This window comes from Dipodomys merriami, unplaced genomic scaffold, assembly GCF_024711535.1.
Source record: "Dipodomys merriami isolate MVZ:Mamm:240054 unplaced genomic scaffold, mDipMer1.0.p SCAF_98, whole genome shotgun sequence".
In the NCBI taxonomy this organism is placed as follows: Eukaryota; Metazoa; Chordata; class Mammalia; order Rodentia; family Heteromyidae; genus Dipodomys; species Dipodomys merriami.
Genome location: NW_027206601.1, coordinates 4,754,100 through 4,768,531, shown reverse-complemented (window position 1 = coordinate 4,768,531; position 14,432 = coordinate 4,754,100).

Here is a 14,432-nt window from a genome sequence, read left to right as displayed (position 1 = left end):
ATGGTGAGGGTGAGGGTTAGATTGAGGATTAGGGTTAGGTTTAGTGTGAGGTTTAGTATGAGGATGAGTGTTAGAGTTAGGTGAGGGTAAGTGTTTGAATTAGGGTTAGTGTGTGGGCTAGGGTGAGGGTGAGTGTTAGGGTCAGGGTTAGGGTTAGGGTGAAAGTTAGGGTTAGTATGAGGGTTAGTGTTAGGGTTAGGGTTAGTGTTATGGTGAGGGTAAGTGTTAGGGTGAGGATTAGGGTTAGTGTTAGGCTTATTTTTAATTTTAGGTTTAGGGTTAAATTGAGGGTGAGGGTGAGGTTGTGGGTTAGGGTTAGGGTTAGGGTGAGGTTTAGGGTTAGGATTAGGGTTAGAGTTAGGGTTAGGTTTAAGGTGAGGTTTAGGGTTAGAGTTAGGCTTAGGGTGAGGGTTAGGGTTAGGGTTAGGTTAGTGTTAGTTTAGGGTTAGAGTGAGGGTTAGTGTGAGGGTTAGGGTTAGAATTAGGGTTAGGTTTAGGATTAGGGTTAGGGTGAGGATGAGTGTGTGGGTTAGGGTTAGGTTTAGGGTTAGGCTTAGGGTTAGGTTAAGGGTGAGGTTGAGGGTGGGGGTTAGGTTTAGGGTGAGTGTTAGGATTATGGTTAGGGTAAGGGTTAGGATGAGGGTTAGGGATTGGATTAGGGTTAGGGTGATTTCTAGGGTGAGGGTGAGGTTTTTGGTTAGGGTTAGGGTGAGGTTTAGGGTTAGGATTAGGGTGAGGGTGAGGTTTAATTTTAGAGTTAGGGTTAGGGTGAGGGTTAGGGTTAGGGTTAGTGTTAGGGTTAGGGTTAGGGTTACTCTTAGTGTTAGGGTTACGTTGAGGTTTAAGGTTATGGTTAGGATTAGGTTTAGGTTAGGGTGAGGGTGAGTGTGAGGGTTAGGGTTAGGGTTAGGCTTAGGGTTAGACTGAGGGTGAGGTTGAGGGTGAGGTTTAGGGTTTGGGTGTGTTTTAAGGTTAGAGCTAGTGGTCGTGTGAGGGTTAGTGTTAGGGTTAGGTTGTGGGTAAGGGTTAGGGTGATGCTTAGTGTTACGGTCAGGGTAAGGTTTAGGATGAGGGTTAGGATTAGTGTGAGGGTTAAGGTGAGGGTGACAGTAAGGGTAAAGGTGAGGGTTAGGCTGAGAGTGAGGATTACGGTAAGGGTGAGTGTTAGGGTTAGGGTGAGGGTGAGGGTGTGGTTTAGATTGAGGATTAGTTTTTGGGGTTAGTGTAAGGTTTATGGTGAGGATGAGGGTTAGGGTTAGGTTGAGGGCTAGGTTGAGGGTGAGGGTTAGGGTTAGGGTGAGGGTTAGGATGAGGATTATGGTTAGAGTTAGGATGAGGGTGAGGATTAGATTAAGGATTAGTGTTAAGGTTAGAGTGGGGTTTAGGGTGAGGATGAGGGTGAGGGTGAGGGTGAGGGCTAGGGTGAGTGTGAGGGTTAGGGATAGGGTTAGGTTGAGGTTTAGGGTTAAGGTGATGGTTAGGGTTAGTGTGAGGGTTAGTGTTAACACTAGGGTTAATTTTAGGGTGAGGGTAAGTGTTAGGGTGAGGGTTACAGTTAGGGTGAGGGTTATGGTTAGGGTTAGAGTTAGTGTTAGGTTTAAGGTTATTGTTATGGTTATGGTTAGGGTTAAGGTTACGGTAAGGGTGAGGGTGAGGGTAAGGTTTAGGGTTAGGGTGAGGTTTAGGTTTAGGGTTAGGGTTAGAGTTAGGGTTAGGGTGAGGGTGAGGTTTAGGTTTAGAGTTAGTGTTATGGGGAGGGTTAGGGGGAGGGTTAGGGTTAGGTTTTGTGTTAGTATTAGAGTTAGGGTGAGGTTGAGTGTGAGGTTTAGGGTTAGGGTTAGTCTGAGGGTGAGGGTGAGGGTTAGGCTTAGGATTATGATGAGGTTTAGGATGAAGTTTTGGGTTAGGATTAGGGTTAGGATGAGGGCAAGGGTGAGGGTGAGGTTTAGGGTTAGCATTATGGCGAGGTTTAGGATTAGGGTTAGGTTTAGGGTTAGGGTGAGGGTTAGGGTTAGGGTTACAGTGAGGGTGAGGTTTAGGGTTGGGGTGAGGGTTAGGGCTAGGGTTAGGGTGAGGGTGAGGGTGAGGTTTAGGATTAGGTTTAGGGTTAGAGTTATGGTTAAGATTAAGTTTAGGGTGAGGATGAGGCTGAGGGTGAGGGTTAGGGTTAGGGTTAGGGTGAGGTTTAGGGTTAGGGTTAGGGTGAGGGCTTGGGTTAGGGTTAAGGTTATGGTGAGGGTGAGGGTTAGGGTTAGAGTTAGGGTTAGTGTTATTTTAGGGTTAGGGTTACGGTTAAGTTGAGGGTGAGGCTGAGGGTTAGGGTTAGGTTTTGGGTGAGGTTTAGGTTTAGGGTTAGGGTTAGAGTTGGGGTTAGGGTGATGGTGAGGTTTAGGGTTAGAGTTAAGGTTAGTGTTTGGGTTAGGGTTAGGGTGAGGGTTAAGGTGAGTTTTAGAGTTCGGATTAGGCTTAGGCTCAGGCTTAGGCCGAGCATGGGGGTGAGGGTTAGTGTTAGGGTTAGGGTGAGGGTTAGGGTTAGGTTTAGGGTGAGGGTTAGGATGAGGTTTATGGTTATGGTTAGGGTTAGGGTTAGTTTTAGGGTTAGGTTTAGGATTAGGTTTAGGGTGAGGGTTAGGGTTAGGGTTAGGGTTAGGCTTAGGCTTAGGGTTAGGGTTAGGATTATTGTTAGTGTTATGGTTAGTGTTAAGTTTGTGGTGAGGGTTAGGCTCAGGGTGAGGGTTCTGGTTAGTGTTAGGGTTGGGGTTAGAGTTAGGGTTAGTATTCTTGTTAGGGTTAGGGTTAGAGTTATGGTCATGGTGAGAGTGAGGGTGAGGGTTAGGGTGAGGTTTAGGGTGAGGTTTAGGGTTAGGGTTAGGGTTAGGGTTAGGGTGCTGTTGAGGTTTAGGATTAGAGTTCGGGTGAAGGGGAAGGTTAGGGTGAGGGTTAGGGTTAGTTTTAGTGTTAGGATTTGGGTGAGGGTGAGGGTTAGGTTGAGGTTTAGGGATAGGGTTAGGGTTAGGATTAGGGTGAGGGTGAGGGTGAGGGTGAGGGTTAGGGTTAGGGTTAGGCTTAGGGTTAGGGTTAGGATTATTGTTTGTGTTATGGTTAGTGTTAAGTTTGTGGTGAGGGTTAGGCTCAGGGTGAGGGTTCTGGTTAGTGTTAGGTTTGGGGTTAGAGTTAGGGTTAGTATTCTTGTTAGGGTTAGGGTTAGAGTTATGGTCATGGTGAGAGTGAGGGTGAGGGTTAGGGTGAGGTTTAGGGTGAGGTTTAGGGTTAGGGTTAGGGTTAGGGTTAGGGTGCTGTTGAGGTTTAGGTTTAGAGTTAGGGTGAGTGGGAGGGTTAGGGTGAGGGTTAGGGTTAGGTTAATTTTCAGGGATAGGGTTAGGGTTAGGATTAGGTTTAGGGTAAGGGTGAGTGTGAGGTTTAGGGTTAGGGTTAGGCTTAGGCTTAGGGTTAGGCTGAGGATGAGGGTGGGAGTGAGGGTTAGTGTTACAGTGAGGGTGAGGATTAGGGTTAGGGTGGAGGTTAGGGTTAAAGTTAGGGTGAGGGTTAGGGTTAGGGTGAGGGTTAGTGTTAGGATTAGGGTTAGGGTGAGGGTGAGGGTTAGGAGTAGCGTTAGGTTTATGGTTATTTTTAGTGTTATGGTTAAGGTTACCTTTGCAGTGAGGGTGTGGCTGAGGGTGAGGGTTAGGTTTAGGATTAGGGTTAGGGTTAGGATTAGGGTTAGGGTGAGGCTGAGGTTGAAGGTTAGGATGAGGTTTAGGGATAGGGTGAGTGTTAGGGTGAGGGTGAAGATAAGGGTAAAGTTGAGGGTTAGGCTGTGGGTGAGGTTTAAGATAAGGTTTAGGGTTAGAGTGAGGGTGAGAGTTAGGGTAAGTGTGAGGGTTAGGGGTTAGGGTGAGGGTGAGGGTTTGATTGAGGATTGGGGTCAGGGTTAGTGTGAGGTTTAGAGTGAGGATAAGGGTTTAGGGTTAGGTGAGGGTAAGGGTTAGAATCAGGGTAGGTTGATGGCTAGGGTGAGGGTGAGGGTTAGGGTTAGGGTTAGGGTGAGGTTTAGGGTTAGGGTGAGGGTTAGAGGTAGTGTGAGGGTTAATGTTAGGGTGAGGGTAAGTGTTAGGGTGATGGTTAGAGTTAGGGTGAGGGTTACAGTTAGGTTGAGGGTTAGGGTTCCTGTTAGGGTTATTTTTAATTTTAGGTTTAGGGTTAAGTTGAGGGTGAGCATGAGGTTGAGGGTTAGGGTTAGGGTGATGTTTAGGGTGAGGATAAGTGTTAGGGTTAGGTGAGGGTAAGGGTTAGAATTAGGGTTAGGGTGACGGCTAGAGTGAGGATGAGGGTTAGGGTTAGGTTGAGGGCTAGGGTGATGGTTAGGGTTAGTGTGAGGGTTAGTGTTAGGGTTAGGGTTAGGGTTATTGTTAGGGGTAGGCTTAGGGTTACAGTTACAGTGAGGGTGAGGGTTAGGGTTAGGGTTAGGGTGTGGTTTATGATTAGGATTAGGCTTAGGGTTAGGGTGAGGGTGAGCTTTAGGGTTAGAGTTAGCGTTTGTGATAGTTTTAGGGTTAGGTTGAAGGTTATGATTAGGCTTAGGTTTAGGCTTAGGCTTAGGCTTAAACCGAGTGTGAGTGTGAGGTTTAGGGTCAGGGTTAGGGTGAGGGTTAGTTTTAGGGTTAGGGTGAGGGTTAGGGTTAGGGTTAGTGATAGTGTTAGGGGTAGGGTTAGGGTGGGGGTGAGAGTAAGGGTAAAGGTGAGGGTTATTGTTAGGATCAGGTTTAGATTGAAGGTGAGTGTGAGGGTTACGGTTAGGGTTAGGGTTAGACTTAGGGTTAGTGTGAGAGTTAGGGTTAGGGTTAGGGTTAGTGTTAGTGTTAGGGGTAGGGTTAGGGTGACAGTTAGGTTGAGGGTGAGGGTTAGGGTTAGGGTTAGGATTAGGATTAGGGTTAAGTTCAGGGTGATAGTGAGGGTTAGTGTTAGGGTTAGGGTTAGGGTGAGCGTAAGGGTTAGGGTTAGGGTTAGGGTGAGGGTTAGGGTGAAGGTTAGGGTTAGGGTTAGTGTTAGGGTTAGGGTGAGGGTGAGGGTTAGGGTTAGGATTACGAATAGGGGTAGTGTTAGGGTGAGTGCTTGGGTTAGGCTTAAGGTTAGGGTTAGGCTTAGTATTAAGCTGAGGGTGAGGGTGAGGTTAGGGTTAGGGTTCGGATTAGGGTTAGCATTTGTGTGAGAGTTAGGGTTTGGGTTAAGTTTGAGGTTAGGGTGACGTTTAGGGTCAGGGTGAGGGTTAGGGTTAGTGTAAGGGTTAGTGTTAGGGTTAGGGTTAGTGTTAGGGTGAGGGTAAGTATTAGGGTGAGGGTTATGGTTAGGGTTAGGGTTACAGATAGGTTGAGGGTGAGGGTTCATGCTAGGGTTATTTTTAATTTTAGGTTTAGGGTTAGGGTGAGGGTTAGTGTGAAGGTTAGGGTTAGGGTTAGTGTTAGGTTAGGGTTAGGGTGAGGATTAGTGTGAGGGCTAGGGTTAGGTTTAGGTTGAGGTTTAGGTATAGGGTTATGGTTACATTTAGGGTTAGGGTGATGGTGAGGTTTAGGGTTAGAGTTAGGGTTCGTGTTAGGGTTAGGATTAGGGTGAGGGTTAGGGTGAGATTTAGAGTTCGGGTTAGGCTTAGGCTTGGCTTAGGCTTAGGCGGATTGTGAGGGTGAGGGTTAGGTTTAGGGTTAGGGTGAGGGTTAGCATTAGGTTTAGGGTGAGGGTTTGGATGAGGTTTTTGGTTATGGTTATGGTTAGGGTTAGTTTTAGGGTTAGGGTTAGGTTTAGGGTTAGTTTTAGGGTGAGGGTTAGGGTTAGGCTTAGGTTCAGGGTTGGGTTAGGGTTATTGTTAGTGTTATGGTTAGTGTTAAGTTTGAAGTGAGGGTGAGGCTCAGGGTGAGGGTTATGGTTAGTGTTAGTGTTAGTGTTAGGGTTAAGGTTAGTGTTATTGTTAGGGTTAGGGTTAGAGTTACGGTCACGGAGAGAGTCAGGGTGAGGGTGAGGGTTAGGGTGAGGTTTAGGATGAGGTTTAGGATTAGGGTTAGGGTTAGGGTGCTGGTGAGGTTTAGGGTTAGAGTTAGGGTTGGTGGGAGGTTTAGGGGAAGGGTTAGGTTTAGGTTTAGTGTTAGCATTAGGGTGAGGGTTAGTTTGAGGTTCAGGGATATGGTTAGGGGTCGGATTAAGGTTAGGGTGAGGGTGAGGGTGAGGGTTAGGGTTAGGCTTAGGCTTAGGCTGAGGGTGAGGATGGGTGTGATGATTAGTGTTAGGGTGATGGTTAGGGTTAGGGTTAGTGTTATTGTTAGGGTTAGGGTTAGAGTTAGCGTAGGGTGAGGGTGCGGGTGATGGTTAGGGTTGGGGTTAAGGTGAGGTTTAGGGTTAGGTTTAGAGTTAGAGTTAGGATGAGGGTGAGGTTTAGGGTTAGAGGTAGGGTTAGTGTTAAGGTTAGGCTTAGGGTTAGGCTGAGGGTGAGGGTGGTGGTGAGGATTAGGCTTAGAGTTAGTGTTAGGGTTAGAGTTAGTGTTAGGGTTAGGGTTAGGGTTATTGTTAGTGTTATGGTTAGGGTTAAGCTTGCAGTGAGAGTGAGGCTGAGGGTGAGGTTTATGGTTAGGGTTAAGGTTAGGATTAGGGTTAGGGTGAGGGTGAGTGTGAGGGTTAGGGTTAGGCTTAGGCTTAGGCTTAGGGTTAGGCTGAGGGTGAGGGTGGGTGTGAGGGTTAGTGTTATGTTGAGGGTGAGGATTAGGGTTAGGGTAAGGGTGGGGGGTCAGGATTAGTCTTTGGTGATAGTTAGGGTTAGGATTAGGGTGAAGGTTAGGATGAGGTTTAGGGTTAAGATTAGGGTGAGGGCTAGGGTGAGGGTGAGGGTTAGTGTTAGACTTAGGCTTAGGCTTAGGGTTAGGCTGAGGGTGAGATTGAGGGTGAGGGTTAGGGTTAGGTTGATGGATAGGATTACGGTTAGCTTGAAGGTTAGAATGAGGTTTAGGGACAGGGTGAGTGTTAGGGTGAGGGTGATGGTAAGGGGAAAGTTGAGGGTTAGGCTGTGGGTGAGGGTTAAGATAAGAGTGAGGGTTAGGGTTAGTGTGAGGGTTAGTGTTAGGGTTACGGTTAGTGTTAGGGTGGGGTAAGTGTTAGGGTGATGGTTAGTGTTAGGGTGAGTGTTACAGTTAAGTTGAGGGTTAGGGTTCGTGTTAGGGTTATTTTTAATTTTAGGTTTAGGGTTACTTTGAGGGTGAGGCTGAGGGTGAGGGTTAGGGATAGGGTTAGGGTGAGGTTTAGGGTTAGGATTAGGGTTAGAGTTAGGGTTAGTGTTAGAGTGAGGTTTAGGGTTAGAGTTAGGCTTAGGGTGAGGCTTAGGTTGAGGGTTAGGGTTAGGGTTAGTGTTAGGTTAGGGTTAGGGTGAGGGTTAGTGTGAGGGTTAGGGTTAGAGTTAGGGTTAGGGTTAGGATTAGGGTTAGGGTGAGGGTGAGTGTGTGGGTTAGGGTTAGGTTTAGGATTAGGTTTAGGGTTAGGCTGAGGGTGAGGTTGAGAGTGAGGGTTAGGTTTAGGGTAAGTGTTAGGATTAGGGTTAGGGTGAGGGTTAGGGTTAGGATTAGAGTTAGGCTGAGGACTAGGTTGAGGGTTAGGGTTAGGATTTGGGTGAGGGTTAGGATGAGGTTTAGGGTTAGGATTAGGGTTAGGGTGAGGGCAAGGGTGAGGGTGAGGGTTCGGGTTAGCATTATGGCGAGGTTTAGGATTATGGTTAGGTTTAGGGTTAGGGTGAGGGTTAGGTTTAGGGTTACAGTGAAGGTGAGGTTTAGGGTTAGGGTGAGGGTTTGTGTTAGGTTTAGGGTGAGAGTGAGGTTTAGGGTTAGAGTTAGAGTTAGTGTTAGGGTTAGCTTAGGGTGAGGGTTAGGGTGAGGATTAGAGTTCGGGTTAGGCTTAGGCTTAGGCTTAGGCCGAGCGTGGGGGTGAGGGTTAGGCTTAGGGTTAGGGTGAGGTTTAGGGTTAGGTTTAAGGTGAAGTTTAGGATGAGGTTTATGGTTATGGTTAGGGTTAGGGTTAGTTTTAAGGTTAGGATTAGGGTTAGGTTTAGGGTTAGGGTTAGGGTGAGGGTTAGGGTTAGGGTTAGGGTTAGGTTTAGGATTAAGGTTAGGGTTAGAGTTATTGTTAGTTTTATGGTTAGTGTGAAGTTTGGGGTGAGGGTGAGGCTCAGGGTGAGGGTTCTGTTTAGTGTTAGGGTTTGGGTTAGGGTTAGTATTAATGTTAGGGTTAGGGTTAGAGTTACGGTCATGGTGAGAGTGAGGGTGAAGTTAGGGTGAGGTTTAGGGTTAGGGTTAGGGTTAGGATTAGGGTGCTGGTGAGGTTTAGGGTTAGAGTTAGGGTGAGGGGGAGGGTTAGGGTGAGGGTTAGGGTTAGGTTTAGTGTTAGCATTAAGGTTAGGTTGAGGGTTAGGTTGAGGTTTAGGGATAGGGTTAGGTTTAGGATTAGGGTTAGGGTGAGGGTGAGGGTTAGGCTTAGGCTTAGGCTTAGGGTGAGGCTGAGGGTGAGGCTGGGGGTGAGGATTAGGGTTAGGGTGATGGTTAGGGTTAGGGTTAGTGTTATTGTTAGGGTTAGGGTTAGAGTGAAAGTGAGGGTGAGGGTGCAGGTAGGGTTAGGGTTAGTGTTAGGCTGAGGTTTAGGGTTAGTTTTAGAGATAGGGTTAGGATGTGGGTGAGGTGTAGGGTTAAAGTTAGGGTTAATATTAGGATTAGGCTTAGGGTTAGGATGAGGGTGAGGGTGGGCGTGAGGATTAGGGTTAGGGTTAGGGTTAGAGTTAGGGTTAGGGTTAGGTTTAGGGTAAGGGTTAATGTTAGTGTTATGGTTAGGTTTAAGTTTGCAGTGAGGGTGAGGCTGAGGGTGAGGTTTATGGTTATGGTTATGGTTATGGTTAGTGTTATTGTTAGGGTTAGGGTTAGAATTACGGTGAAGGTGAGGGTGAGAGTGAGGGTTAGGGTTAGGTGAGATTTAAGGTGAGGTTTAGGGTTAGGGTTAGGTTGAGGGTGAGGATTAGGTTTAGAGTTAGGGTTAGTGGGAGGGTTAGGGTGAGGGTTAGGGTTAGGTTGATTTTTAGGGATAGGGTTAGGGTTAGGATTAGGGTTAGGGTGAGGGTGAGTGTGAGGTTTAGGGTTAGGCTTAGGCTTAGTCTTAGGGTTAGGCTGAGGGTGAGGTTGGGGGTGAGGGTTAGTGTTACAGTGAGGGTGAGGATTAGGGTTAGGGTGAGGGTTAGGATGAGGGTTAGAGTTACAGTGAGGGTGAGGGTTAGGGTTAGGGTGAGGGTTAGGGTTAGGATTACGGTTAGGGTGAGGGTGAGGGTTAGGATTAGGGTTAGAGTTAGGTTTATTGTTAGTGTTATGGTTAAGGTTACTTTTGGAGTGAGGCTGAGGCTGAGGGTGAGGGTTAGGGTTAGGATTAGAGTTAGGGTTAGGATTAGGGTTAGGGTGAGGGTGAGATTGAGGGTGACGGTTAGGGTTAGGGTGATGGTTAGCGTTACGGTTAGCTTGAAGTTTAGGATGAGGTTTAGGGATAGATTGAGTTTTAGGGTGAGGGTGAAGGTAACGGTAAAGTTGAGGGTTAGGCTGTGGGTGAGGGTTAAGATAAGGGTGAGGGTTAGGGTTAGGGTGAGGGTTAGGGTAAGTGTGAGGGTTAGGGGTTAGGGTGAGGGTGAGGGTTAGATTGTGGATTAGGGTTAGGTTTAGTGTGAGGTTTAGGGTGAGGATAAGGGTTTAGGGTTAGGTGAGGATAAGAGTTAGAATTAGGGTTAGGGTGAGGGCTAGGGTGAGGGTGGGGGTTAGGGTGAGGTTTAGGGTTAGGGTGAGTGTTAGGGTTAGTGTGAGGGTTATTGTTATGGTTACGGTTAGTGTTAGGGTGGGGGTAAGTGTTAGGGTGATGGTTAGGGTTAGGGTGAGGGTTACAGTTAGGTTGAGGATTAAGGTTCATGTTAGGGTTATTTTTAATTTTAGGTTTAGGGTTACGTTGAGGGTGAGGCTGAGGGTGAGGGTTAGGGTTAGGGTTAGGGTAAGGTTTATGGTTAGGATTAGGTTTAGAGTTAGGGTTAGGTTTAGGGTGAGGTTTAGGGTTAGATAGGCTTAGGATGAGGGTTAGGTTGAGGGTTAGGGTTAGGGTTAGTGTTAGGTTAGGGTTAGGGTGAGGGTTAGTGTGAGGGTTAGGGTTAGAGTTAGGGTTAGGGTTAGGATTAGGGTTAGGGTGAGGGTGAGTGTGTGGGTTCGGGTTAGGTTTAGGGTTAGGCTTAGGGTTAGGCTGAGGGTGAGGTTGAGGGTGTGGGTTAGGTTTAGGGTGAGTGTTTAGGATTAGGGTTAGGGTGAGGGTTAGGGTTAGGATTAGGGTTAGGCTGAGGGCTAGGGTAAGTGTGAGGTTTAGGATTATGGTTAGGGTGAGGTTTAGGGTTAGGGTTAGGTTGAGGGTAAGGTTTAATTTTAGAGTTAGGGTTAGGGTGAGGGTTAGGGTTAGGGTTAGGTTTAGGGTTAATGTTACGGTTAGTGTTAGGGTTAGGGTGAGGGTTACGGTTATGGTTAGGATTAGGATTAGGGTTAGGGTGAGGGTGAGTGTGAGGGTTAGGGTGAGGGTTAGGCTTAGGCTTAGGGTTAGGGTGAGGGTGAGGGTTAGGGATAGGGTGAGGGTGAGGTTTAGGTTTAGAGTTAGTGTCTGTGTGAGGGTTAGTGTGAGAGTGAGTGTTAGGGTTAGGTTGTGGGTGAGGGTTAGGTTTAGGGTGATGCTTAGGGTTATGGTCACGGTGAGGGTTCGGATGAGGGTTAGGGTTAGTGTGAGGGTTAGGGTGAGGGTGAGAGTAAGGGTAAATGTGAGGGTTAGGCTGAGAGTGAGGATTACGGTTACGGTGAGGGTTAAGGTTAGGGTGAGGGTTAGGGTTAGGGTTAGGGTGACGGTGTAGTTTAGATTGAGGATTAGTTTTTGTGGTTAGTGTAAGGTTTATAGTGAGGATGAGGGTTAGGGTTACGTTGAGGGCTAGGGTGAGGGTGAGGGTTAGGGTTAGTGTGAGTGTTAGGGTTAGGGTGATCATTAGGGTTAGTGTGAGGTTTAGTGTTAGGGTTAGGGTTAGTGTTAGGGTGTGGGTTAGCGTTAGGGTGAGGTTTTTGGTTAGAATGAGGGTTAGGGTTAGGTTTAGGGTTATTTTTAGGGTTATGGTTAGGGTTAGGATGAGGGCCAGGGTTAGGATTAATGTTAGGGTGAGGGCTAGGGTGAGGGTGAGGATTAGGATTAGGGTTAGGCTTAGGCTTAGAGTTAGGCTGAGGCTGAGGGTGAGGTTGAGGGTTAGGATTAGCATGTTGGTTAGGGTCATGGTTAGGGTGAGGGTTAGGAGGAGGTTTAGGCTTAGGGTGAGGGTTAGGTTGAGGGTGACAGTAAGCGTGAAGGTGAGGTTTAGGGTGAGGATTAGGGTTAGGGTTAGGGTGAGGGTGAGGATAAGATTGAGGATTAGGGTTAAGGTTAGAGTAAGGTTTAGGGTGAGGATGAGGGTTAGGGTGAGGGTGAGGGCTAGGGTGAGGGTGAGGGTTAGGGAAAGGGTTAGGTTGAGGTTTAGGGTTAAGGTGATGGTTAGGGTTAGTGTGAGGGTTAGCGTTAAGACTAGGGTTAGTTTTAGGGTGAGGGTAAGTGTTAGGATGAGGGTTAGCGTTAGGGTGAGGGTTATGGTTAGGGTTAGGTTTAGTGTTACGTTTAGGGTTATTGTTAGGGTTAGGGTTAGGGTTAAATTTACGGTGAGGGTGAGGGTGAGGGTAAGGTTTAGGGTTAGGCTGAGGTTTAGGTATAGGGATAGGGTTAGAGTTAGGGTTAGGGTGAGGGTGAGGCTTAGGTTTAGATTTAGGGTTAAGGGGAAGGTTAGAGGGAGGTTGAGGGTTAGGGTTAGGGTTAGGTTTTGTGTTAGGATTATGGTGAGGGTGAGGTTGAGTGTGAGGGTTAGGGTTAGGGTTAGTCTGAGGGTGATTGTGAGGGTTAGGGTTAGGATTAGGGTGAGGTTTAGGATGATGTTTAGGGTTAGGATTAGGGTTAGGATGAGGGCAAGTGTGAGGGTGAGGGTTAGGGTTATCATTATGGCGAGGTTTAGGATTAGGGTTAGGTTTAGGGTTAGGGTTAGGGTTAAAGTGAGGGTGAGGTTTAGGGTTAGGGTGAGGGTTAGTGTTAGGGTTAGGGTCAGGGTGAGGGTGAGGGTGAGGTTTAGGGTTAGAGTTAGGGTTAGTGTTAGGGTTAGGGTGAGGGTGAGGGTTAGGGTGAGGGTTAGGGTTCGGGTTAGGCTTAGGCTTAGGCTTAGGCCAAGCATGGGGGTGAGGGTTAGGCTTAGGGTTAGGGTGAGGGTTAGGGTTAGGTTTAAGGTGAAGTTTAGGATGAGGTTTATGGTTATGGTTATTGTTAGGGTTAGTTTTAGGGTTAGGATTAGTGTTAGGTTTAGGGTTAGGGTTAGGGTGAGGGTTAGGGTTAGGGTTAGGGTTAGGATTAGGGTTACGGTTAGGGTTTTTGTTAGTGTTATGATTAGTGTTAAGTTTGCGGTGAGGGTGAGGCTCAGGGTGAGGGTTATGTTTAGTGTTAGGGTTTGGGTTAGAGTTAGTATTATTATTAGGGTTAGGGTTAGTGTTACAGTCATGGTGAGAGTGAGGGTGAGGGTTAGGCTGAGGGTTAGGCTGAGGTTAGGGTTAGGATTAGGGTTAGGGTGCTGGTGAGGTTTAGTCTTAGAGTTAGGGTGAGGGGGAGGGTTAGGGTGAGGGTGAGGGTTTGCTTGAGGTTTAGGGATAGGGTTAGGGTTAGGATTAGGGTTAGGGTGAGGGTGAGGGTTAGGCTTAGGCTTATGGTTAGGCTGAGGGTGAGGCTGGGGGTGAGGATTAGGGTTAGGGTGATGGTTAGGGTTAGGGTTAGTGTTATTGTTAGGGTTAGGGTTAGAGTGAAAATGAGGGTGAGGTTACAGGTAGGGTTAGGTTTAGGGTTAGGCTGAGGTTTAGGGTTAGGTTTAGAGATAGGGTTAGGGTGAGGGTGAGGTTTAGGGTTTAGTTAGGTTTAATGTTAGGGTTAGGCTTAGGGTTAGGATGAGGGTGAGTGTGGGCGTGAGGATTAGGGTTAGGTTTAGGGTTAGAGTTAGGGTTCGGGTTAGGGTTAGGGTAAGGGTTAATGTTAGTGTTATGGTTAGTGTTAGGTTTAAGTTTGCAGTGAGGGTGAGGCTGAGGGTGAAGTTTATGGTTAGGGTTAGGGTTATGGTTAGTGTTATTGTTAGGCTTAGGGTTAGAGTTACGGTGAGGGTGAGGGTGAGGGTTAGGGTTAGGTGAGATTTAAGGTGAGGTTTAGGTTTATGGTTAGGTTGTGAGTGAGGATTAGGTTTAGAGTTAGGGTTAGTGGGAAGGTTAGGGTGAGGGTTAGGGTGAGGTTTAGGGTAAGGGTGAGTGTTAGGATTAGTGTGAGGGTTAGTGTTAGGGTTACAGTTAGTGTTAGGGTGGGGTAAGTGTTAGGGTGATGGTTAGGGTTAGGGTGAGGGTTACAGTTAGGTTGAGGGTTAGGGTTCGTGTTAGGGTTAATTTTAATTTTAGGTTTAGGGTTACTTTGAGGGTGAGGCTGAGGGTGAGGGTTAGGGATAGGGTTAGGGTGAGGTTTAGGGTTAGGATTAGGGTTAGAGTTAGGGTTAGTGTTAGAGTGAGGTTTAGGGTTAGAGTTAGGCTTAGGGTGAGGGTTAGGTTGAGGGTTAGGGTTAGTGTTAGGTTAGGGTTGGGGTGAGGGTTAGTGTGAGGGTTAGGGTTAGAGTTAGGGTTAGGGTTAGGATTAGGGTTAGGGTGAGGGTGAGTGTGTGGGTTAGGGTTAGGTTTAGGATTAGGCTTAGGGTTAGGCTGAGGGTGAGGTTGAGGATGAGGGTTAGGTTTAGGGTGAGTGTTAGGATTAGGGTTAGGGTGAGGGTTAGGGTGAGGGTTAGGGTTAGGATTAGGGTTAGGCTGAGGGCTAGGTTGAGGGTGCGGTTTAGGGTTAGGGTGACGGTGAGGTTTAGGGTTAGGGTTAGGTTTAGGGTGAGTTTTATTTTTAGAGTTAGGTTTAGGGTGAGGGTTAGGGTTAGGGTTAGGGTTAATGTTAGGGTTAGTGTTAGGTTCAGGGTGAGGCTTAGGTTTATGGTTAGGATTAGGATTAGGGTTAGGGTGAGGGTGAGTGTGAGGGTTAGGGTGAGGGTTAGGGTTAGGCTTAGGGCTAGGCTGAGGGTGATGGTGAGGGTGAGGGTTAGGCTTAGGGTGAGGGTGAGGTTTAGGTTTAGAGTTAGTGTTAGTGTGAGGGTTAGTGTGAGAATGAGTGTTAGGGTTAGGTTGTGGGTGAGCGTTAGGATTAGGGTGATGCTTAGTGTTATGGTCAGGGTGAGGGTTAGGATAGGGTTAGGTTTAGTGTGAGGATTAGGGTGAGGGTGAGAGAAAGTGTAA